Raw genomic sequence first — 24,572 nt, forward strand, 5'->3', positions numbered from 1 at the left:
CTTCATTTTGATATATAACACATGAGGATATGTTGTTCATCTGATTTTAAAAAATCCTTTTCATAGAACTCTTTGAGACTGTCAGTTTTTCCCTGGTCCAGAGTGTTAAATGCAGTGGAAATGTCCATGCGCCACATTTCCTGCGCCGCAAAAAGAAGTCTCGAAGGATGCTTGACAAAGAAGCAGATTCTTTATCACTTGTGAGCCACGAAATAGAGCTTTCCACGATCATCACCAAAGAAAACCTATCCCCTTAACCTGCTAGTAAGTGGCTCTTTGCAGTCGGACCTTGGTGAACTATCATCTATATAGCATGCAATACAACATAATTCAGTTGCTGAGAACAAGCTGTACCACCTTTTTTTAGCACAGCTTGCACCCACACACAGCTTGCTGCAGAAGTGAGGCAGAAGATTCAGCAAATGTCACAGGTCAGTGCTGTGTGTCTTCCGACCCGTGGTATGTTGTAAGGACATCAGGGCTTGCATGTTTTACTCACATGTCACTGGGTGGAGCTAGGCCTCTACCATGCATAATCTTTCTTAGCCACCCTGCATGGCCATATGGGTCGAGTTACCCTACGCTGGCCAATCAACCACTTTCCCCTCCTGATCATCCCCACCTGATTGACAGTGCACATGTCCTATCGTCACATTATTAACAAGCAAATGGTGCTACAAGATTCCCCTGATGGCCCAGAGGACAATTTTGCCATTTAAGATTTGTGACGGAACTGAGCTGCTTGACACAAGAGTAGGCTGCAGCAAGCCTGCCATTACATCAGAGGGACCCTGAAACATTTTTTTAAAGTTATGTCAGCATTCAGGGTAGAGTATTGTCAAACTATTTGTACCACAAGTTTAGCGACAGGCCATGCACAAAGGCCGCTACAGACAGCTATATCTATACAGTAAAAGCTTGTTCAAATGACTTCAGTTATTTGGAAAATATATTCATTTGGACACGTCAGCTGGTCCCTGTAAATAAACGCATCACTCTATGAGACTAGGCATTCGTTATTCCAGACAAGTGTGAATATAAATGGGATAGTTTGTCGATTTTCGGGCCGCTGGCGGTGCTTAAAAATGAAGAAAAAACAATTCAGAGCAAAAGTAAAGCTCGCTCTAACGCATCATCGCCATGGATATAAATTATTGACTTGGCTTGACTTCAGCTCAAACTGCTTGCACGTCTTTGCGTGTGAGCGCCATCTTGTTGTTTTGTTCCTGTTAGTGTGCTGACCTGTTACACACCGACGAAGAACGTCGAAAACAGTGTTAAACACTGTTTTGTCGAAGAAGTACGACTCTTTTTAGCTTGATTACTGCAGGCACAGTGACTTTGTTGTACCAGACTCCAGCGATGCCACAGTAGCCAACATGTCACTAAACAATGGTGCCGATGACGGACAGGACTTCGTAAGTGCTTATGCCTGATGCAGTGACACTAGATGATAATATTGGCACTGATGATGGCATTGCTACTGATTAGCAATAGTCAAGGTAGTGATGCATGGCAATGAATCCGAGAATGAAGAGCCTGAAGAGGAGCAGACACGCCGTGAGCAACACAAGCCCCCTTGTACTGTGAAGGAAACCGCGGAGGCCCCTGTCCTTGAAGAATATTATTTTGGCACAACAGACAGCATGCCAGCTGCTAAGCACCTTGATGGGTTCAGAAAAATTGTGTACGCATAAATTTCTGTTCGAAAATGAACAAGTATCGACAATTACTTTGTAAAGTAAATGTGTGCACAAAAAACTATTTTGACTGTTCGATAATTCAAACATTAGGTGAGTGAACAAGTTTATTCAATTCGCAGGAACTCGAACATTTTTTCAGCCGCTAGAAATCCAAATGATTGAGCTTTTACTGTACCCTCTTTCTCACCCCTGCCTTGCTTCCTTACCTCATAAGACACGCTGGCGATCGCAGCACTCTCATGAGCACACTCAACAGTGTGAGTCTCTCTCTCTCTCTCTCTCTCTCTCTCTCACACACACACACACACACACACACACAAAATAGCAAAAGAAGGAAATATTTATCAAAAGTATCAAGAACATAAATGTGTGTATGTTACATACGAAAACTTTATTTCCTTGATGCATACACATACATATTGTACTTATTTTGCACAAGAGCCATGTAAACGCTAAAGCTTTAGTGATCTAGTAACTTCGTTCTCAATGTGACCATGGTGCCAGACTCTCTACTTGTCACTACCCTATAATCCAAGTATTAAAGGCATGAAAAAGAATGAGCATAAACAATCCTCTGTGAAATAGCTGGAAAGGATGGCCGACACTTTGCTGGCAATGCATGAAAGCCTAAGGCAAGTTATAAAAGAATATTCCAGGCCCGTGTCAGGGGAGGGGGAAGGTCCTGCCCCTCATGAGGCCACCCAGAGAGGGTCCACACCCCCCAGCCACCCTACACTCTCCCTCTGTGACTCAAGCAGCACATGGGCCAAAAAAACAATCTGTGTCCACATTTTGCAGGAAGGTTGGAAGCTAGGAGCCTGAAAAAGGTCTATAATACAGCCAGTGCTTGCTCTTGTTGCAAACATTCGGCATTCTCATTCGTGCGCCGTCGCACCTTTGTGTTTGGGAAAAGCTTCCGGAGACAATCTACTAGTCACCGGCGCCGGCGTGTCTTCCCTACACCTGTACTGAGAGAGGCACAGAGTTGTTCAGGAAAAATGACCTCGAGGGGGATGCATATGCCCAGAAGAGAATTTGACTGCTCGGGCAGTTGACGTTTACCCAGCAAAAAGCGCAGTCGTCGGTGTCGCGGGTCTTGCATAGGCGGCGAACATGGAGCGTCCCGAGCAAGATATTGAGACGCCTGCAACACCGGGAACCCTCATCGTCTGCCTAAGCTGGCAAGACCATCAGCGACACCCCCAGAACCTCTCTCACGTGAACCACGAGCTAGACTGGTCCATATGGACTATTTCCAATAATTTTTTTCGATCATTATTTTATTATACCCAGCTTTATATATCAGTTATGTGCGCTGCGTCGCACGTTGAAACTAAGAAGTGCGAGCAAATCTTTCTGTAATTCTTCTTTGTATCTCCTTTAGTTCTATCATGTGCAGTTATTGTATTAACATTTCCCGTTGTGTCTACTTGTACCTGCTGCATTCTATTGGAGCATAGTTCCTTTTGTAGCAGTTCTTTTCGTCGTGCATTTTTGTTGTCTCTTCTTCGGCTAACTTTTGTAAGCTCTTCGTCGCGTATTTTTGTTGTCTTCTATTCTGTTAACTTTTGTAAGCTCTTGCCTTGCCCTTGCAATTAAATGCTCGTTTGTTTCTAACGAAAGGTCCATGTCTCCTCAATGAGTACATCAGTCAGACTCAAGCATCACGACACGTGCAACCCCGCACGGGTCGACCGGCCTGCAAATAAATATGATATGTACCACTTGCAGGCATTTCAGGTGTCGCAGGCCGAGGCATAAAGTGGAAGCTTGCGAGTTTGCCCCACGCCGCTTTTAGATCAGCAAGGCCTCACTCAAAGTGTGTTAGAGTGCCACTCGAAAATGTGTTTATGGTTATGACCGATATGTTTAGCACCGACATTTGTGAACTTGTCTTAGCACACACAAGCACACAGTGCAGCTGCACTTTGCAGCAACAACTTATTGTTATGGACACTTACCTGCACATAGTTTGCGTAGGGTACTTTCACGAAATCTCAAAACATGCCCATAGATCAGAATGTTCAAACCTGAGAGGTGAAGACGTGTTTCAGGAACCAAGCTGAAGCTCCAGAATGTTGGCTTGTCAATGGCACACCCATTCATGCTCACAGAAGTCATATGGAATCAGTCGATGGCTATGCTGACACCTGAAAGATGAAAAAAAAAAAAAAACTTTTTTGTGACAAAACAACCATCAAATTGTGGAATAGTGGGCGTGTGGGGGGGGGGGGGGGTTGACTAGCTGGAAGTCTGCAATGTTCTTATCAACATAAATACATCAAGAGTTATGAATTTCGCTCTAAGTGAAATGTTACCTTCATAAAGAGGTATGGAACCCATGTGCCTAGCAACAGTGAAGGGAGGTGTCAGAAAAATACACGTTGAATGAAATATCTTCAAAAAAAATTAAAATGCTATAGCATATGAGTCAAACAATACAGCAAAGAGAGAGAGAAGTACACGTTTATTTTGAAACAGTGCCCCGAGCAATGTCCGGTGTCACCCTGAGGTGGGAGGGCTCCTTAGTTCAGGAACCCTCTGGCTTCTACTGCCCTCTTGGCCCTGGTGACGAGTTGCTGTTGGTCTTCCAGGTCCTCGAGGGCGAGCTTCGCCTCCCACGTTTCGGTTAGGTCTTCGTTCGTCCGTCCTGCTTCGTTATCAGTCATGTGTTGTTGCAGATTACGTCTGGCAATACACTGGCATGCAAGAAGCAAGTGCGCCAGGGTGTCCGGTACGTTGCAAAGCGGACACATAGAGCTATATCTCGTTGGATAGAGACGGTGCATAAGGGCCCCATGTGTGTATGTGCTGCTTTGCAGGCGTCTCAGTATTATGCTTTCCTCTTTTGTCAGTTTTAGGTGTGGTAGAGGGTATACTCGTCGCTCCAGCCTGTAATGCTGGAGTAACGACGAGTAGGTGTTTTGAACAACTTCCGTCTCTTCGACGACGGGTCGAATGTCCTGTGGGCAGGGGGCAGCCCGGCTGACGTGCTCGCGGGCAGCGCCGTGGGCCGCTTCGTTTCCCTGCAGACCCTCGTGTCCTGGCACCCATAATGCACAAGTGTATGGGAGTCGAGTGCTTCGCTGTTTCAAAATATTGATGGCATTGGCTGAAATACGGCCCTTAGCAAAATTCCTGCAGGCGGCTTGTGAGTCGGTGAAAATCACCGCGGCGTCTGTACATGTTGTGGTTGCTAGAGCAATTGCCGATTCTTCTGCGGCGTCTGAATTGAGATCGTTGACCGTGGCCGACGCTAATTCTCGGCCTTGAAAATCGACGACGCTGACAGCGTACGCGTTTCTATGCGAATACTTGGCCGCGTCAGTGTAGCGGGCGTCCGGGTCTTGCTTGAACTTTCGTCGAATAGCGTTAGCTCTAACCTCGCGTCTACTTTTGTGGAAAGTAGGATGCATGTTGCGTGGAACAGGTGCGATGGACAGCGACTCTCTAATGTACAGTGGGATGCGCTTTTTCCGGTCTGCATCGGCGATGAACGTGTCGCTGTAGTTGAGGTACCGGAGCACCGACCTCCCCGTGGGCGTCAGCTTGAGCGTCTCTATCTGACTGTTCCTATGCGCTTCGATGAGCTCTTGCCACGCGTTGTGGACGCCCATCTTTAGGAGACGTGTGGTAGAGGCCATTGGCGAAGTCCCAGGGCTACTTTAGTGGCTTTTCTTATCATGATATTAAGCTTTTCAATTTCAGCGGTTTTCAAATTCAAGTACGGCGTGCCGTACGTAATGCGGCTGGTGAACAGAGCTTGCATTATACGTAGCGTGTCGTGCTCTTTGAGTCCATTTCGTTGATTCGCGATTCTCTTGACGAGGTACGCGAGTTGTGATAGTGTCCGTTGGAGTCTCGGTATGGTGGCAGCTCCCGATCCATCCTTGTAGATGTGAACTCCAAGCGCTCGCAGGGTCTCAACTTTTGGAATTAAGGTCCCTTTCAGCGTTACGTTAGGGTCGGACTCATCGTATAGAGGGGGTCGGGCTCGTCGTATAGAGGGGGTCTGCCTCTTGTTCTCGCTTTGAGGACGAGGTGCTCGGATTTCTCGGGGGCACAGCAGAGACCGCAGTTTCTGAGATACCGTTCGATGGCATCTACGGCGGTTTGTAGGCAGGTCTCTTGTCTCCCAGTGTTCGAAGCCCTGGTCCAGAGCGTGATGTCATCAGCGTAAATCGCGTGCCGTAAATCAGGTATTTTGTCGAGAATTTTTGGCAGATTGATCATAGCCACATTAAAAGTAACGGCGAGATGACCGAACCCTGCGGCGTTCCTTTTTTCGGTAGTTGGAAGCTTTCGCTGCGGATGTTGCATATGCCCACAGTTGCCGTACGGTCCGTCAGAAAGTTTCTCACATACGTGTAGGTTCTAATGCCACAGCCAACGCCTTCGAGGTTGTTGAGGATCGCGTCGTGGCTGACGTTATCGAAGGCCGCCTTGACATCGACTCCGAGTATGGAGTACTTTCTTCGATGGGTGAGGTGATCAAGGAGGTCTTCTTTGAGTAGTAAGAGCATGTCATGCGTCGAAAGATGCTGCCTGCAGCCAAACATGGTGTCCCATAGGTGTCCACCATCTTCCAGGTACTGGGTTAAGCGGTCGTGCACCATGTGTTCGAACAGCTTTCCCACGCACGAGGTGAGAGAAATCGGGCGTAGGTTTTCGATGCCGATTGGTTTATTAGGCTTAAGGATCATGGTGATTTCCGAGTGCTTCCATACCGCAGGTAGCTCTCCTTTATCCCAGCAGTCGTTGTAATATCAGAGAAGAGCCGTGGTGGCCTGGTGCAGTAGGTTGCGTAAGTGCTTGTTGACAATCCTGTCTATTCCGGGGCTGGTATTTCTTGTCAGCTTCGTTAGGGCTGTGTGCAGTTCAGCCAGGCTGAAGGGCCGGTCGAGTTCAGTGTTTGGTGCGCCAGCGTATTCTTTGGTGTGAATTGAAGCCCCAGTGGGTGCATTGCCACAGAGCTTCTTTTGTAATTCTTCTAGGAGGTGTTCTCCTGTACCGGCGTAGTTTCGAATAAGCTTCTGAAGGTGCTGCTTCTGTGCTGCTTTGGAGGGTTACGTGGCTAGAAGTGTGCGTAGCAGATGCCAGGTAACAATACAGCAAATATTGAAAAAAAAAGTACACTATCTCCCACTAAAAGGAACTATGTGTAGATGCGAAGCAGCGGGTGCTAACGCTTACACTGGCAGCGACGTTGACGCTGGCGCTCATCGGGGTATTGCGCAGGAGAGGAACCTAGGGAGGCGCAAGGCGTGCAGTGATGGAGCGGTATAACATGCCAATCGCTGCTTATGGGCAAGGACGGGCAGGAAACTTTGATTGGACGCAGAGACCCGCAATCCGCTTTTACTTAACACACACGCTGGAAGTTTTTATTGTTCCACAATAGAAGGAATCTCCCACCGGCACTGCCTTAGAAATCAAGATTCAGTGCCTATATATACGGAGTGGCCAATGATAAGTTGTGTAGCGCGAGCAGTCTGTTAGCACAGTTGTGTAGCACGAGCAGGCACTGCCTGCATCGGTGTTGCGAGAGAGTGTACAAAAAGAAAGGGGAGCGGACACACGAGCGCAATGGCAGTGTGAACATCACGGGGAGGAATGTCTAAAGAAGAGAGAGGGGGGAGGGAGCATAGATTAACCGATGCTCCCTGGGTTGACATAGCAAGGCGAGTGAGGAGAAGCGTAGGTGAGGAGAGAGAAGGCGAGTTGACGTTCATCTGCAGTGAGGGAGTCCATGCGCACACTGGATTGAACTTGACCCTAAGCTGCTGTGCATCTAAAAGGAGGCCCAAGCACAATCAAGGTAAGTGCTATTTTTATCATCTGAAATCAACCTGACTGGTACGACACCTGCACCTTGCCATCGACAAAATTCTTTTAGCAGCTTTAAAGTCAACTTCGACCATTCTGCCTGACTTCCGCATGGTGCCTCAGCGTCATATATTGTTTCTTTGAAGTACATACTTCGGTTTAAATCAGGGACGCCTACACCTCAGCTTGCTCACATTTTGACGTGAAGCTTTCTCAAAAAGAGAGGTGCAGTGCTATCCCGCAAAACTGTACTCCAAACTTATCTTTACCAAGCTAATTCCTGCCAGTCTAGGAGCTTCGAAAATCTGGAGACCGTTTGCAAAACGAGGGGGAGGAGCAGAAAATTTTGTTTGAGTGACTCCTGTGATTGGTCAATGAAATCGTCCTCATCTAAGTTGTTTCCTTCGAGTTCAAAAGATTCCTGCAGCACTTTATTTAGCAAACCCAGAACTCCCAGCAGTCAAGGCTTTTGTGAAACTGTTGGACAAATAAAGCACTACATTGAGTGCGGAATCCCATTGCTAGCAAGGTCATTTGATGACCAAATGGAAGCAATATATATACAGGACCACTTGAATGTACAATACCAGACAAAGTCATAGAAAGCTTACACCCAGCACACAGCCCCTGCGCCAGTGAACTTGGAGCATTCGAAGCAGGCATGCAGTTTGGGTGATGCACTGGTACTATGGATAAGTTCCAGCCTGCTTATTGTTACTGTGCCCTTTCCTAAGTGGACCATAAAACGAAGGGGACAAGCCCAATGTGTCAGTAACTGGGGTGCGTGCGTGCGTGTTTCTAGTGAAAGGAACAAAGCCCGACCGATGACAGGAAGTACCAGGCTAGCAAGCATTTGAATGTTTGTGTTCTCTTTACCACTGGTTTTCATTTTACTAAAGGTTTTTTCAAGTTAAGTTTAGGTAGTTTATTAGGAGATTTATGGCCGCAACCATACAATCGGGCCAACAAGTCGGCAACCGGGAGTCTCCCGGGCAAATCAGGAGAGTTGACCTGCACGCAAGCTACACTTTCTTGGCTATTCCTGATGAGAATTTCAACAGAAAGGGAGAGGCTACGGCTGCAGCACCATGGAATGATGTGTGTGATATTGCCACAGGAAATTACCATTGCTCCACGCAACGCGGATGTCGGGAACCAGAGAAACGCTAACAGCACGACAACGAGCGACGAAGCCAGCCACAATGCACGAGCCGGCCCTGAATGCGCCCGGTACTCCGCCGAACAGCCAAGGCGCGTGAAGAAGAGAACAAGGGTGCTCAAGACAGAGGCTCACGAGGACTACCGCCCTTGGATCTTCTTGATTGCTGTGCGTCGTTCACTTTGGGCACAAGTTCGCCCTTAATAAACCGTGTAAATAGAACATCCTTGTTGTGAGGCTGCTACATTCGTTACATCTTCTGGTGGATGTGCGGGTTAGATGATTCCAAACCCCACGAGAAAGCAAAGTCCAAGCCCTGACCATCCGCAAGCCGTGGAGCTTACGCCGGTGCACCAACAGATCAGTCGTCGTATGCGAGGGGATTCACCAGAATTTGGGCCACTTCCCCCTGTGCCAAGGGCATCAGCGACGGAAACAAGAAATGTTACCACCATGACTAGCCAAGTTGCACCATCACAGCTCATTGTCAGCCAACCCATCATACCGAACGTGTTTCATGGTGACCCGTTCGAGGACGCCGAAGACTGGCTGGATCACTTCGAGAGGGTGGCGAACATAAACCAATGGAACGAAGCAGGCAAGTTGCGCAACGTATACGTCTCTTTGGAAGACGCAGCGCGAGTGTGGTACGAAAACCACGACACATCTTTGACGTCCTGGGAAGAGTTCCGGCGGCAGCTACTGTGTACGTTTGGCAACAATGATCGTCTGGAAAAGGCAGAAGCAGCTCTTCGTGCACGGAATCAACGCACAAATGAGACTGTCGCTATGTACATAGAAGACATGTCCCGCCTGTTCAAGTGAGCTGATCCCAACATGACTGAGGACGAGAAGGTGCGTCATCTCATGCATGGGGTAAAACAAGAGCTGTTCGCGGGACTCGTTCGCAATCCGCCGCGCACTGTTGCTGAGTTTCGGTCGGAAGCAACAACGACGCTGCAGCAGAGAGCCCAGCAATACAATCGTGACGTAGCCTGTACATCAGCAGGGATCTTCTCGGCAAACGTCGATAATCTTGACACTCTGCGGGAGCTCGTCCGGTCAGTTGTCAGGGAGGAACTACGCAAGCTGCAGCCACCCTCTTCACCGGAACTGTCTATTGCGGGTGTTGTCCGAGAAGAAATTCGGCAGGCCATACGGGAGCTGCAAAGGGATGCACCATTGACACGACGCGCGGTAACTTATTCTTAGGTGCTCAGGCGGCCTGCTGTCCACTGTGCGCCTATCGAGACACCTGGTACTTATGCACTGACAACACGTAGCCCGCGCCATATCGTACAGGCAACTCGCAGCGCACCTCTTCCAACAGAGACAAGACCTCCGAAAAGCGATGTATGGCGAGATGCGGAACGTAGGCCCTGTGCTTCCACTCTAGAGAGGCTGACCATCTTTACCGGTTTTGCCGATATCGTCAAGCTGGTCTTCGAGGATTTGAGGGTCAACGCACTGTGTCTGCGAAACGGCAAAAGGCTGTCTGACATCGAGGAACACCTGTGCTCACGTTAGAGCTTCGACCTGCATCGTCGTCATCAACCGCGGTCACCATCCCCTCTACGTCAGCGCTCGCCAAGCCCACGTTCCTTTTCAAACGCACCTAGACATCATTCGCCTCGTCCAAACCCGAGAAACTGAAGTGGGCGACCTGTGGAGGCGAGGCCGCTGGTGATTCGAAATACGAAGATCCTCCACTGCGACACCAGCGACGACGACGACTGTCTCCAGGTAAAGAAGTGCAGTAATGAGAAATTAACTTCAGACTTGCCGTTGGTGATTGACGGGCTAGAGCTCATGGTTTTAATCGATACCGGTGCGGATTACTCTGTGATAAGCTACGATTTAGCGAAGTGCCTCAGGAAAGTTCTGACCGAATGGAGTGGACCTCAAGTACGTACGGCAGGCGGTCACCTTATTACGCCTCTCGGCAGATGCGCCACAAGAGTTGAGATACGAGGTTTCACTTACGTTGGTGACTTTGTTATCCTGCCCGTATGTTCGAGAGAAGTTATACTCGGAGTGGATTTTCTGCAAGCAAATGGTGCCATTATGAATTTGCAAAGGTCCAGCGCATCATTTTTGACGAAACAAGCTATAAAGATAGCTCGAGCAGACGAGCAATACACCACTCCACTGCGCATCGTCGATGAAGATGTGACTGTACCGCCGCAGAGCAGTGTAATGGTTCTAGTCAGAAATGATACGTTTGGTGACTACGAAGGTGTGGTGGACAGCAACATGGATGTTTTCCATGTTGCTGTCCACATGGAAAACATCCATGTGGACAGAGGTGTTTGTGTGGCACGAGAAATTATCCAGCAACGAAACGGGTAAGCAGACATCCTCCTGACAAATTTTGGAAATGAGTTACAGCACATCGCAAAGGGGACAGCCATAGCCTTTCTTCATGAGATTTGTGAAGCCACAGAAATATGCAGCCTTGAAACAACGTCAACGGATATGAAACCAACATCTGATGTCTATGACGTAATATCCGTAAATCCTGATCTTTCAGTGATCCAACGTCAACAGCTATACGACCTTGTACGGGAATTTGGGAGCTGTTTCTCCAATAGTTCAAAGGTACGACGCACGACCATTGCGAAACACAGGATCGTAACAGACGAGACAACCAGGCCGGTACGCCAGCACCCGTACCGCGTTTCACCAAAAGAAAGGGAAGTCATCAAGAATCAAGTACAGGAGATGCTTGAAGATGATGTTATTCAACCTTTTAGCAGTCCGTGGGCATTTCCTGTAGTACTTGTCAAGAAGATGGATAACACGCTAAGGTTTTGCGTCGACTACCGGAAATTAAATGCTGTGACTAAACAAGATGTATATCCCCTCCCGCGTATTGACGACACATTAGACAGACTTCGGTGCGCCAAGTTCTTTTCATCACTAGATCTGAAAAGTGGATAATGGCAGACCGAAGTTGATGAACGTGATCGCGAGAAGACTGCTTTTGTTACCTTGGACGGACTCTATGAATTCAAGGCTCTCCCTTTTGGTCTCTGTTGTGCGCCAGCAACGTTCCAACGCATGACGGACACTGTACTTTCCGGATTGAAGTGGCAGTGTTGCTTAGTGTACCTTGCCAACGTGGTCATCTTCGCCGCTACATTCCAGGAGCATATCAAGCGCCTGCGAACAATGTTAGAAGCAATCCGTTCGGCAGATTTAACCATCAAGCCAGAGAAGTGCCAATTCGGTTTCGAAAAACTTCGATTCCTTGGGCACATTGTCAGCGCCCACGGTGTGCGCCCTGATCCCGAAAAGACAGCCGCCGTTGCAAGGTTCCCGGTGCCAGCAGACAAAAAGTCAGTACGGAGATTCCTAGGTATCTGTGCTTACTATAGAGGATTTGTCAGAAATTTCTCGCAGATTGCAGAACCCTTGACGAAACTTGCGAGAGAAGATGTACCTTTCCAGTGGGAAACAGAGCAACAAAGTGCCTTCAACGAATTAAGAAAACGGTTGCAAGAGCCCCAAATCCTTTCTCATTTCGATGAAACAGCTGACACGGAAATACACACAGACGCCAGCAACATCGGCCTAGGATGCATCCTAATACAGTGGCGGAATGGCGAAGAAAAGGTGATAGCATACGCCAGCCGAACTCTAACAAAGGCGAAGACCAATTATTCGGCCACAGAGAAAGAATGCCTTGCCGTCGTCTGGGCCATCAGTAAGTTCCAGCCTTACTTGTATGGTAGACCATTCAAGGCAGTCAGCGATCAACATGCCCTTTGCTGGCTCGCCAACCTCAAGGACCCGTCCGGACGACTAGGAAGGTGGAGCCTCAGACTGCAAGAATTTGACATAACTGTGGTATACCGATCTGGCAGGAAGCATACCGACGCCGACTATTTGTCACGGGCACCTGCAGACACAACACTATCAGATGAAGAGGACTTTCCATTCGTGGCTGTTGTCGAGACTTCTCAGATAGCTGAAATTCAACATGCGGACGAAGAATTGCTCCCGCTCATCAAACAAATGAAAGGAGCTGACGTACAAGCACCTCATATATTTTCTCGAAGCCTCACATCATTCTGCTTCCGAGGAAATGTCCTCTACAAGAGAAACTTTAAGCCGAATCGTGAAAAGTTTCTGCTTGTCGTTCCCGCAACTATGCGGCAAGAAATATTACAAGCGTGCCACGAGGAGCCTACATCTGGACATTTGGGGGTCACTCGAACACTTGCACGAATTAGTCAGCACTATTATTGGCCCAAGCTATTCAAGCTATTGCCTTCAGTACAGCGCTATGTCAGAACATGCCGCGAGTGCCAAAGACGGAAAGCGCCTCGTGCCAAGCCAGCGGGCCTTCTGCACCCGATAGACCCACACCGAAAGCACTTTCCAACAAGTTGGAATGGACCTCCTTGGACCATTCCCGACATCTTTACTTGGCAAGAAGTGGATTGTTGTAGCGACAGATTATTTAACGAGATACGCGGAAACAGACTTCTTGCATCGAGGAACGGCAGCTGAGATCGCCAAATTCTTTGTATAGAGCATAGTGCTACGGCATGGCGCTCCAACTGTTGTAATCACCGATAGCGGACCGGCTTTCACGGCAGAACTCATGGAATGCCTGCTGAACATGACCCACACTGTTCACAGGAAACTACCGCATATCACCCTCAAAGCAACGGCCTGACTGAACGCCTTAACAGAACTCTAGTTGACATGATATCTACATATGTGGACGTCGAACACAAAAAGTGGGACGAAATTTTACCATACGTCACCTTCGCCTATAACACCGCCGTACAAGAGACTACCAAGATTACCCCATTTCAACTAGTTTACGGTCGTGTAGTTACCACAACACTGGATGCTATGTTACCTATAGATCAAGATGACTACCCTTCTGATCTCGATGACTATATAGAGAGGGCAGAGGAGGCCTGTCAATTAGCAAGGTACCGAATATGTCACCAACAACGAATTGATGCCGACCGCTACTACCGAGGAAGACGTGAAACACGGTAAGAAGTTGGTGACAAAGTGTGGATATGGACCCCAGTACGACGACGAGGCCTGTCTGAAAAACTCATTTGTCGATATTTCGGTCCTTACGAGGTAGTAAAGCGACTCAGCGACCTCGTTTATGAAGTCAAGCCTACAGGACATGGGCATTCCAAACGACGCAACCCCACCGAGCGTGTACACATTGTGCGCATGAAACCGTACTACGACGAGTACGAAGACTAGCCACCCCTTGTGCTTGCTGTACAACCATTTCGCTCTTACAAACCTTCCGAGACATAAACGCTGCATATATTATCATCGAAAGCATCGGGACGATGCCTCTTGAGAGGGGGGATAATGCCACAGGAAATTACCATTGCTCTGCGCAACGCGGACGTCGGGAACCGGAGAAACGCTAACGGCACGACTACGAGCGACGAAGCCAGCCGTAATGCATGAGCCGGCCCTGCATGCGCCCAGTACTACGCCGAACAACCAACGCGCATACAAGTTTTGCCTAGCGACAGTCAAGGCAAGGCAGATTTAGAATGAGTCGAAAGCCATACTTTCCGTGGTTCACATTTCTTTCCATCGCAATAGTACGCACCAGATAAATGTTGCTCCCGCAGACTGGAATGCACGCGCTGTAGACATCTCGACCTAACGAGGAAGATCTTCTTGACCTTTCACAAAAAAAAAACAGCATAAATTACTAGGAGAGGAAAAGCACGACACATGCTTACAGCCGGACTCGAGTTGGGAAGTTTCGTGTTTGAATTGAGGGGCGTCTGCTAGCATGACAGTGCAAGGCGTTTCTTCGCAGTGAAAAGAAGAGTTATATTTAGAGAAAAAAAAATGTAGAAACATTCAGCATCGCCTAAATTGAGCTGAGTGAATGAGAGCACTGCTATTTTAATAAAAGTAGTGTCTTGAGCCACCCCATTCAGCAAACAATGATAAAGTCCACAGTAAACTTTGCCACAACTGTCTTTGCCACATTTGAGGGTTCCAATGTGGATCTGCCAAGCTGGCGAACTTGAGATTCAGGAGATTGATAAAACTGAGAAGTACGGCTGGCGAAAAAAAAAAAGAAACTGGCAGGCAGTGTTGTTTGATTTTGTTTTTCCTTCAGGGCAGCAGGAATGTCATACCCTGCTCCAAATAATTGCCAGTACCTTTTAAGACGCTTTTCCACAGGTCACTGTATACTGCAGCGAAGGTGGCTTAATCTGCGTTTTGCACAACTTAGTCTTAGTACAAGGCCGAAAAATTTTACAACTGCTGCCCTCCCCCCCCCCCCCTCTTTTTTTTTACGATGAAATTAGGTTTTGTAGACAACTTCTTGGCTAACTTGCAAGGCATGTTTGACTAAGATAATGTAACAAAAGCACGCACCCATTGACCCGGCGACGGCACTGGTCATCATCGCATGTGCCGTTGCTATAGCAACATGGCCGCGATCAGGGCCGGCGTTCACGCGCAGCAACAGCGGCCTAGGGTTCCAACTTTAGTTGCTAACATGCCGTAGCCGCGATTGCCGACTAGGAAATGTGAGTTTCGGCTATGATGACGCAACGTCAAGACAAAAATGTGTTGCCGTAGCCAGCAACACCAAATAAAAATTCATTGTTGACTAGGAAATTTGCTAGTCACATTTCCTAGTCAACAATGAATTTTTATTCGGTGTTGCTGGCTATGGCAACACATTTTTGTCTTGACGTTGCATCATCATAGCCGATAAATATCTGTTGCTGTCAGTGAACCGATGGGTGCACGTTGTCAATACTCCAACTGGTCGATCGCGTTTCACGAGTTTGCTAGCCTAATGAGTTCAGGGTCTGCGCACCTGGATCTCTGGATTGACCAATGACGCACACTACAGCTGGCCAATGTGGCCTCCCATTTTTCTCTGAATTTATCGCAACTGAAAAAATTTTGAGACCAATCAGGTGTTTTGGCGGAGCATGGTGCAATATCGGCGAATTTCATGTTTTCAGCGTAGCCCAGCACTGAAATAGAGGTATTAAATTGGCGCGATGAGCGCGGCTATTGCACCCCCCCATATATCAAACTTCTGTCGGCCGCAAGAGCGAGAAGGGTAACAGGTCAGCAATGTTTTGAGTGCCATGCATACGTATGCGCCTTTGGCTTCATGTATGCACTGTACCGCCACTCGAATGGCTTGTATATGCCAGACATTTGGTTACTCAGCACCAGAGCTTTTTAATTTGTTTGCTGTTGGTGCCATGTACTGGCAGCTGAAATAAGTGGGAGCAACCAGCAGGGCCTATTGATTATTTAGAGCCTCCCTCCCCTGCTACATGGTTGCTAAGTAGGTGGGCCTTTTAGTGTTGTTTGTCATCTAGGTCGAGGGTCAGCAACCTACAGCCAAGGGGGGATTGTCATGCGGTCTTTGGCATAGTGTCCGAACATTGTCACTTATCTTGACTATAAAGAAGCTCCCTGGGTATTAAACATGATTGCTTTTCTAGTTTAGGTAATAATCAATTCTATTCCAGTTGTGTATATTATTGTCAATCCACAGAATTTTTTATCCTTGCCTACAAAGCCCCCCCCCCACCTCGGCCCTCCATCCCAAAAGGCTGCCGATGTTTATTTTGGCTCTGTCCATATGCTACTTTTTAGCAACTACAACTGGTATTTCTTCCATGCCCTACCAAAAAGCCCACGTTGCCACTCTTGCAGTGCAGCGTGTAATGTTCCCTGGTCTCTTGGCTGCTACTAGATGCCGGCAAAAACGGCCGTGCTTTCATTCGCACTCTGGGCAGCGGCTGCAGAGTACAGGCCACATGCGCTCACCTGTGCCTTTCACAGAGGACTATTGTGGACATGAACAGCAAGCCAGGTCTGCCTTTGTCTCTAGAGCGTCACCAAGAGATACACTTTTCTGGCAACATGTAAATGCAGTAGCAGTTGCTGAGAATATAAAGAGGCAATGCTACAGTGCACAGTCGTTCAGAGGACATGCAACCTTGAAAATGTTCACTATGTCGTGAGCTTTGACAAAATGAAATAGTTCTGCCCAATAGCATTAACGGTTTCGCCACAGTGCCTACTAATGTGGACACAATGTCGGCTTAATCTGCTTGGTCATGCCTGTAAAAAGTTGTGAAGTGCAGCTAACACACTACTGATATGCTTGATCTATGACGCGGTTTGAGTCTTCCCTATGAACTGATGAATACATGCATGCGCCATGGATTACCATTTAAAAAAACAGTAAGAGATACCCAGATATTTCCAACAACGGGGCCTCACAAATACAAAAGCCAGGACCAAACAGTGTAACAGAAGGCAGTTGCTTAGAAGAGCAGAGTTGAGCTAGTTGGCCAGTATGAATTCTAGAAGACTGGACATGCAGCCACACGCACAAGAACTAAGTCAAGACATCACAAACAATGACTAAAAATTGCAAAGGCGCACAACAGGGCCCTTTCTAAAAATTATTTCCTTATATTGAAAGTCAATGCTGGTAGGCTGGAAGCAAGGTGTTTATGTGCAAAAATCTGAGATTTTCATTGTTCCTAAGGTTGCTCCGATTCTCAGCGATTGATACCTTTACAAGATTTGCAAACATTTACCAGGTGCATAGGTAATTTTAAAAGGGGTATGCACTGAGAAGAGATTCAAAAGGGGACAACACTGCCGTAGTGCCATTTTAGAGGTCTGTTCGCATGTGCGTCCTGCAGTCTGTGCTTCGGTGTGCAGGAAGTGTTTCGGAGGTCTCCGGACATCAAAGTTGCCGTACCCACCTCAGACACGGTAAGAGCACAGTGTTTTGCACGTGCAGCAAGCGTGTGGACTTCCAAAATGGCAACCTTAACGCTAGTAATCTTTGCGGACAACGTCAAGTGCATACCCCTTATATATAACTTGCAAGTGACATTCTTGTCTTTCAGTCTACCATAACCGGGCCCTCGGGGCACATCCACCTCGTTGCCCATACCGTGTTTACATTCGCGCGATGAATCCTTTTATGTAGCGCGTGTGTTCTGATCCTTTGCCTTGCACTAATGAAAGAGAATCATTCAGGGCATTTCTCCAAGTCTGCATAGTCCGAGCCCATGGTGTGACACATAATGGGTGAAACAACTTTTCACGAGATTTGGAAACATAACTTGCCTGTTATGAACTAATGCCCACACACAAGTATGTCGTTCAATATCTTGAGGCCCTTCCTGTTTATGCATGCATAAGCCATGTGCTCCACTTTTTAGACGGCTCTGCCATGCGGTCGCTCGGGTTTGCGATCGCCTTTGGTAAACACTACTCCCCCGCTTCTGGTCATTTTTATCTCATTTACATTTAGTTCTCATGCCACAGTGAAATATCACATGAATCTCCATTGCAAGGTACGGAATTGGCGTAAAATGCGAGAGCCGCACAGCTTCACTCGGTGTCATGTGCTCGGTGATGCCAGCACAAGCATGCGGAGATTGTGTCCCAGAGTTCGGCGATGTAACACACTGGCAAGTTATGTTAGCTTTATTGTTACGTGAATGATTACTTGAAATTTCGTATTGGTAAGGACTTTGAATTCGTGGTTACCTCACTGAGTGAAAAATTTGAACTAAACGAAGGAAGGCTGAACATTACTTAAGAATTGGTTCGAAATAATGAATACAATTTCTACATATTTCTCTGACATTATCAGAAGAACCACATCAACCGGTAGTCTTATTCTATTTCTTCATAATTACTGTCAAATCACGTCGTAGCATAGCAGCATTCTAAAAAACGCAACAGCCTGTGTCATGCATTAAGGCTTTCCTTACCAAGTCGTGTGGGCGCAAAATGAATGCCCATCTTCACAAATAGGTTAAAAGTCTCTTAGATGTAAATGCTCCTCGCATTGCTGTGGTGACTGTCGTTGAGAATTTCAGGAAGACTGTTTTGTTTATCCCGAGCATGATTGCAAAAAGCAATAGGAAGAAACATGTAATAGGCATTACTTACATTCATTGCCCATTTCACAGGCTTAAGAAAGCTGATAAGGCACTAATGTTGTTCGGCTGCAGATAAACTAGGTAATATATGTGCCGCTGCGCCGAGAAAAAAAACGGTAACGGGCAAGCGAACTGATATTTGTTTAGTTGGTTGCCACACAAGTACCTGCGATACAGTAGTGGTGCAGGCTCTTCTCACAATCTGCCACACAAGTGTGGTATGTAAGGTTCCGGTCAGTTGCGGCCACTTCTACGCAGGACAGATTGATCATTGTTAACCAGACATTATTGAAACATATGTCGTTAACCGGAGGCTCACCTTCTAATCATCTTAACATTGTCGAGACAATGTCGAGAACATAAGTGCGGGCGCAAATTCAACGCGTGCGCAGTGGCAGCGACTGCACTGCCAGAGCTCACAGTGCGCCATTATAAAACTCCCTAACGAACGGCCAATTAACTTTTAGGAATAACTCAAATATCTCAACAGTTATGTTTAACGTAGGCTCCCCACGCGAGACGGATTTATTGTTTATTTTTCCTTCGAAAGCAATGGCACGTATCACTCTAGGGGATTGGTTGGATATAGGCTTCGTTTCCTTGTTATCTGCCGTTGTTCGCCTTTGCCGTTGTTTATCGGCGTTCGTTGTGTCAACTCATATCGCTTGTCCCTGCATGCGCGTTTTTTGTTGTTGTTGTTGTTAAGATAAGACACGCACTGCACTGATTCTTGCGTATTTCGTTGCCAACATGCTCAGGTCTCACCGTTTCGAGAGGCTTATCCCGTATTCGGAAATGCTACTTGACCTGAACTTGACTTGAAACCGCCTTCAATGCAGCGCGTTCGCAACGAGTCTGTGCAATACCACCTAGACTATTCACAAGGCCCGTTCATACCCCTCTCCAGACGGCATACGTCACGCTAGTTGTCCAATGTTATGACCGGCACAGCAAGGAGGTGGCTTGCAAGGGACGCTCATCGGCGCAACGGTCAAACGCTGTCCGCGTCCTGCAGGAACGCGGGAGGCGTCTGTGTGTGCTACAGGAAATGCACATCAGCGTCGCTGGGACACACAGTCGGCGTCTAGCGCGTGCACGGCCGGCTATAAAAGGAGCGTGTCGGGAGTGCGCTGTGCTCTCTCTCTGGACTTCGCTGGTCCGCTCGTCTCGAGTGCACTCTGGGCCCTTGTGATGGAAAGGCGCGTCTGTACGCTCTCGTTGCAATGTACTTCTCTTGCAAATATGTAAATTAAACGCATGATGCGGCAAGTAGAAGATGCGGCATCTTCTACTTGTTCGTGAGACGCGTCGCAAGAGTCGTCCTTCGCCGGATCCAGGGTGGCAGCCTCAACTCCTCCTCGGGCATATCACCGACTGTCCAGCGGTTGAGGACGCGTCGCTCAGGTGGTGGTCTTCGTCACCCCGCGCACTTTTTTACCCCGAACGGCGGACAAGCCACGACAGGTTTGCCTTTCATCGCTACCTGCTTCGCTGGTTAGACTGCGTTAGGCTTGGTGCTGCATCGCACTTCTCCGAGTCTTCGTCCGTTCCCACGTGTCCTATTTTATTGGTGTATTTGTGAGTATGTGATTACACATCTATCAGTGCGACATGGGACGTTGTTGTGTTCGCGGGTGCCGCGGCAATTATGACAGTGGTCCCAAAGTGCGTGTTTTCGCATTCCCCAAGGATGAAGCTCGGAAGAAGTCTTGGATAAAAGCCATTCCGCGAAAGGATTTCACACCAAGCATACACTCCAAGGTGAGAAACTGCTGAAGTTTGTTGTCTTACCGGCTCTATCGCATTACTGGCGTTCTGGCTCTGTTACTGTTGAACGGAGCGAGTATCGTGAGTGGTGATGGTAGTTTTGTCGCGCTTCAGGTAGGGCAGTGCGCTAAAATAAAACAGAAATACTCAGGCTCATGTCAAAGTTCCAATTAGTCTGTTTCGTATGAAAGTAATGAAGTCACTGTTATGCTTGGCGCAGGTCTGTGAACTCCACTTGCTCAAGGCTGACTTCATCACAAAGCTGTCACATTTCGACGCAGCGTCGGGACGGACATTAACAGTCGACAGCGAGAGGGTGCGCCTATTGTCAAATGCTATACCATCGGTGTTTCCGAACTGTCCGTCCTACCTGAGCACGAATCGCAATCGTCGAGAATCTCCTGTCTCGAAACGAGCTCGAATGGAAGACGAGGCCTTGAGCAAAGCGATTAAGTACTCTATATACGCAAAAAAAAAGCGAAGAGGAGAGAAATGCTGTGTCGTCTTTCGAACACTTAAGAGGCAAGCTTTCTGCAGTATGCAGTAATGATTTCTGGACCATCAAGGCCAACGATCGTTGTGTGATGTTTCTCCGCATCGAAGATAATCCTTCACCGCACGTGAGGTTTTCCGTCACTGTGCTTGCTGATCTCTCACTTGCAGTGTCAGCAGGTATGATCAAGCTGGTTTCATTACCTTGCGGAGACGCAGTTCCAGACGCAGTGCGCGACATCCGTACGTTGTCCTCACTGCTCCAGCAGCTGGAAAACCACATGACTGAGACGCCTGAAGTTGTAAGTCCGTCGAAAACAGCGTCAATGTTGCAGCCTGTCGGCTCCTTATTGAATGAACTGTCCCAAGACAGTGACACGACCGAAGAACACGGTGCTTTGTTTCGCTTGCTAAATGGGCAAATAGCTCTCGCACTCGCTGCCCCCATTTGTCGCTACAGTGCTGAAACATTAGTGTTTTCTAGCATCCTGCACTCAATATCTCCGCACGCCTATAACTTTGCCAGATCAGCGTCGACATAGACTTTACCCATCCTTCAACCCTGCGCCGCGTTTGTTCCAAGTATGGAGGCGATCCACTGAAGGAGCAAAACGAAGCGAACTTCCTCTCCTACATTCGAGAAAGAGTAAAGTGTATGCAGCCGCACGAAAAGACGGTGACGCTAATGGTTGATGAGATTCATATCAAGCCACACTTCGATTATAAAGGGGGCAGCATAGTTGGATCTGCAACCAATTCTCAAGAGGCAGTCACAACCGCTCATGTTTTCATGCTTCAGTCGCTCTTGTCATCAAACAAAGATGTGCTTCACATTCTTCCTGTTGCTAAAATGACCGCCGAAATTCTACATGAGTTCTGCAAGAAAGTAATTTTAGAAGTGGAATCTATGGGCCTCAGGGTCATTACTGTAATTACCGACAACAATTCCCTCAACCGGAAAATGATGTCGTTTTTCTCAGAGAAACAGGAAGTAAGCATTGTATATCCTCAACCAGCCGACAACAATCGGCCTCTGTTTTATGTCGTAGACCCTGTGCACATACTGAAATGCATCAGGAACAACTGGATAAATAAAAAAAACGAAAAAATATGCTTTTGCTTTCCTGAAGTGAGCCTGTCAGGAATATTGCCCAACGGGCCGCCTAGAATGAAAGCAGCATCATTTGAAGCCGTACAGCAGCTGTATGCACTGGAGCAGACATCGCTTCTCAAGCTTGGCTACAAGCTAAATTCCAAGGCAATCAATCCAACACCTATGGAGAGACAAAATGTAAAGTTGGTGTTAAATGTCATTAATCCGTTTGTATCAAACGCACTTGAGACGCGTGACGATGCCCTTGAAACCACATGTGCCAGTTCAACAGCTCTCTTCATAAACATCATATCGACGTGGTGGAAAATCGTCAACGTGAGGACCCCTTCGAAAGGTCGCCGACTGAACGACACCCTTCAAAATCCAGTGAATTCTACGGTGGATCAACAGCTAGTTTTCTTTAGTGGCATGGTAGACTGGCTGGATGCTTGGAGCAGCGTCAACATGAGCCGTGGCTGCTTGACAAGGGAAACACATTCTGCGTTGAGACTGACATGCTACTCCCTAGTGGAGCAGTCGTGGTACTGTTTAGAAGAACTGAAGTTCAAGTATGTCTTGCTGGGAAAATTTCAAACTTACACTCTTGAAGATCGCTTCGGTCGCTACCGTCAGCTTGCTGGTGCACAATATCATGTTTCCGTGAGGCAGCTTCTGGAGTCTGAAAAGAAAATTCGTCTGCAAAAGCTGCTGATGCTTCCGCAGCCAGACATCAGCAGCGAAAGTGACACAGAAGTATCGCAACATAACTTCTCTGTTCACATCTCAAATGGTGAAATTTCCAACCGAAAGCATGACACGGAGGTCGTTGCTTATATCGCTGGATATTGTGCTCATTCAGCTCTGAAGAAGCTGTCATGCGCATTTTGCAGCAGCGTGCTCGTCCTGGAGAGCAGGAACATAGATGTGGAAGGTAACACAATGATTGACAATTTGTCAAGAGGAAGCTTAAAGTTTCCGCAGCCATGTACTGTTCACATGGTGCTGGTGACAACGCTTGTTGTCGAAAAGCTCACCAAGGGAGAAAATGCAAAGGCGTTGCTCGCGTCGAACAACCAACGTGGCATTGTAAGCTCCATTACCACATCACTGCTAGGAGATGTTGAGCTAGAGACTTGTGAAAATGGCCATACCTCTGAGACTATCGTGCGGCATATAGTGCGTGTTGCAACAAATGTCGCTCTGAACAACTTTTGTAGACTTCGAAATGACACCATCCAAAGCACCGCACAAAAAAAGGCAGCTGACAGAAAAATCAAAACCTTGAACAAAAAATGAGGTATGATGGATTTCTGACAATTACGGTTTGATCACTAAAGTGTAAAGGCACACGTAAACAAATGCAGACCGCGCAGGAACAAAAAAAGAACAAAAAAGAAACACCGGCTTTCAATAAGTGCCCACAGCAGATATAACGAGAACGAGTGGCGACGACGGCCGGGGTGCAGGTGGGCAACTAGCGTGACGTCACGCTCTCCCTGGAGGGGCTTTGTCAATAGTCTAGGTGGTGTTGGTCTGTGCTGCCTTGGCACGGCCTAAAGACGGAGCGTTCGAAACGCGTTCGTGCTGCATTGAAGCGGTGGCAAGTCAAGATCAAGTCAAGCAGCGTTTCTGAATACGGGGGTTAAACACACGACAGTCGCCACTGCTTTGAAGAGTTAACTCACGCTACAAAAACTAGTGCGAAGTGCCTTATCGGATGGCGAACAGAAGCGCTATCACTCGGTTGACTAGCGCTGCCATACAGAACAGCCGTAGCGGCAATAAGATCACGTAACTCTTACCGCTGAAACACCCAGCGGTCGTTCAGCACATGTCATTGTAACATACAAATAACATACCGTGTCGGCCGATCAACGGCGTCACCTAAGCAGCATTCAGACCAACATATTGCGTTACTGGTGTTCGCACCTTACTCTGTTTCCCAGCAGCATGACGACCACGCAGCGGTAACCGTTGGACATGCCGTTGTCAGATAGGAAGGGCACGCGGCGCCGAAGGCGCTTTGTCTCACAGTCGCACATAACTCATCAACCCATCATCATCCAACCGTTCGGCATGACTGTGCACTTCCTCAAGCACACCAGAGCGCACACTGTCACACGCGCTCCTAACACAACGCGCTGTCCATAAACTTCAAAGTTCAAACCAAACTACAGTGGCTAAAAAGGTTCTTTTAGTGTCGTGAACGCATGCTTTCTCTCACAGCAGCAGAAAAACGTCTATACACCACGCAGCGGCGCTGTCCATTGCAGGCGCGCTTAGACTTTAAATTAGACTTTAATACATCAAATCAAGGAGTAGAAGGTAATATGGGATGGACATCATTTTAGGGCAGGGAAGCTAGCAGCAAGATAAAATTTGAGAAGCAATTGAGAGAAATGAAGGAGGAGTGTTGGGCTAGGAAGGTTTTCAGCTACTTGTACATGAAGAATGTCGATTCAAAATGGAGGAAGCGAACCAGGAAGTTGACTGGTAAATACTTAGAAAACAGCAGGTGGCCAAACCAAAAAGAACTATCGGTTAACAAGAGGGTGAAGGAAACGGAG

General features: G+C 47.7%; 1 long non-coding RNA gene across 1 annotated transcript; it reads right to left on the bottom strand.

The window, feature by feature from the left end:
- Window positions 1-24,174, bottom strand: LOC142796329 (uncharacterized). Its single transcript, XR_012893748.1, has 2 exons — window positions 23,865-24,174; window positions 1-3,853 (listed from the first exon to the last, which is right to left on the bottom strand). It is a non-coding gene; the product is annotated as an uncharacterized LOC142796329 (long non-coding RNA).
- Between the last annotated feature and the right edge of the window lie 398 nt (window positions 24,175-24,572).

Source organism: Rhipicephalus microplus, chromosome 2 (assembly GCF_043290135.1).
Source record: "Rhipicephalus microplus isolate Deutch F79 chromosome 2, USDA_Rmic, whole genome shotgun sequence".
Taxonomy (NCBI): Eukaryota; Metazoa; Arthropoda; class Arachnida; order Ixodida; family Ixodidae; genus Rhipicephalus; species Rhipicephalus microplus.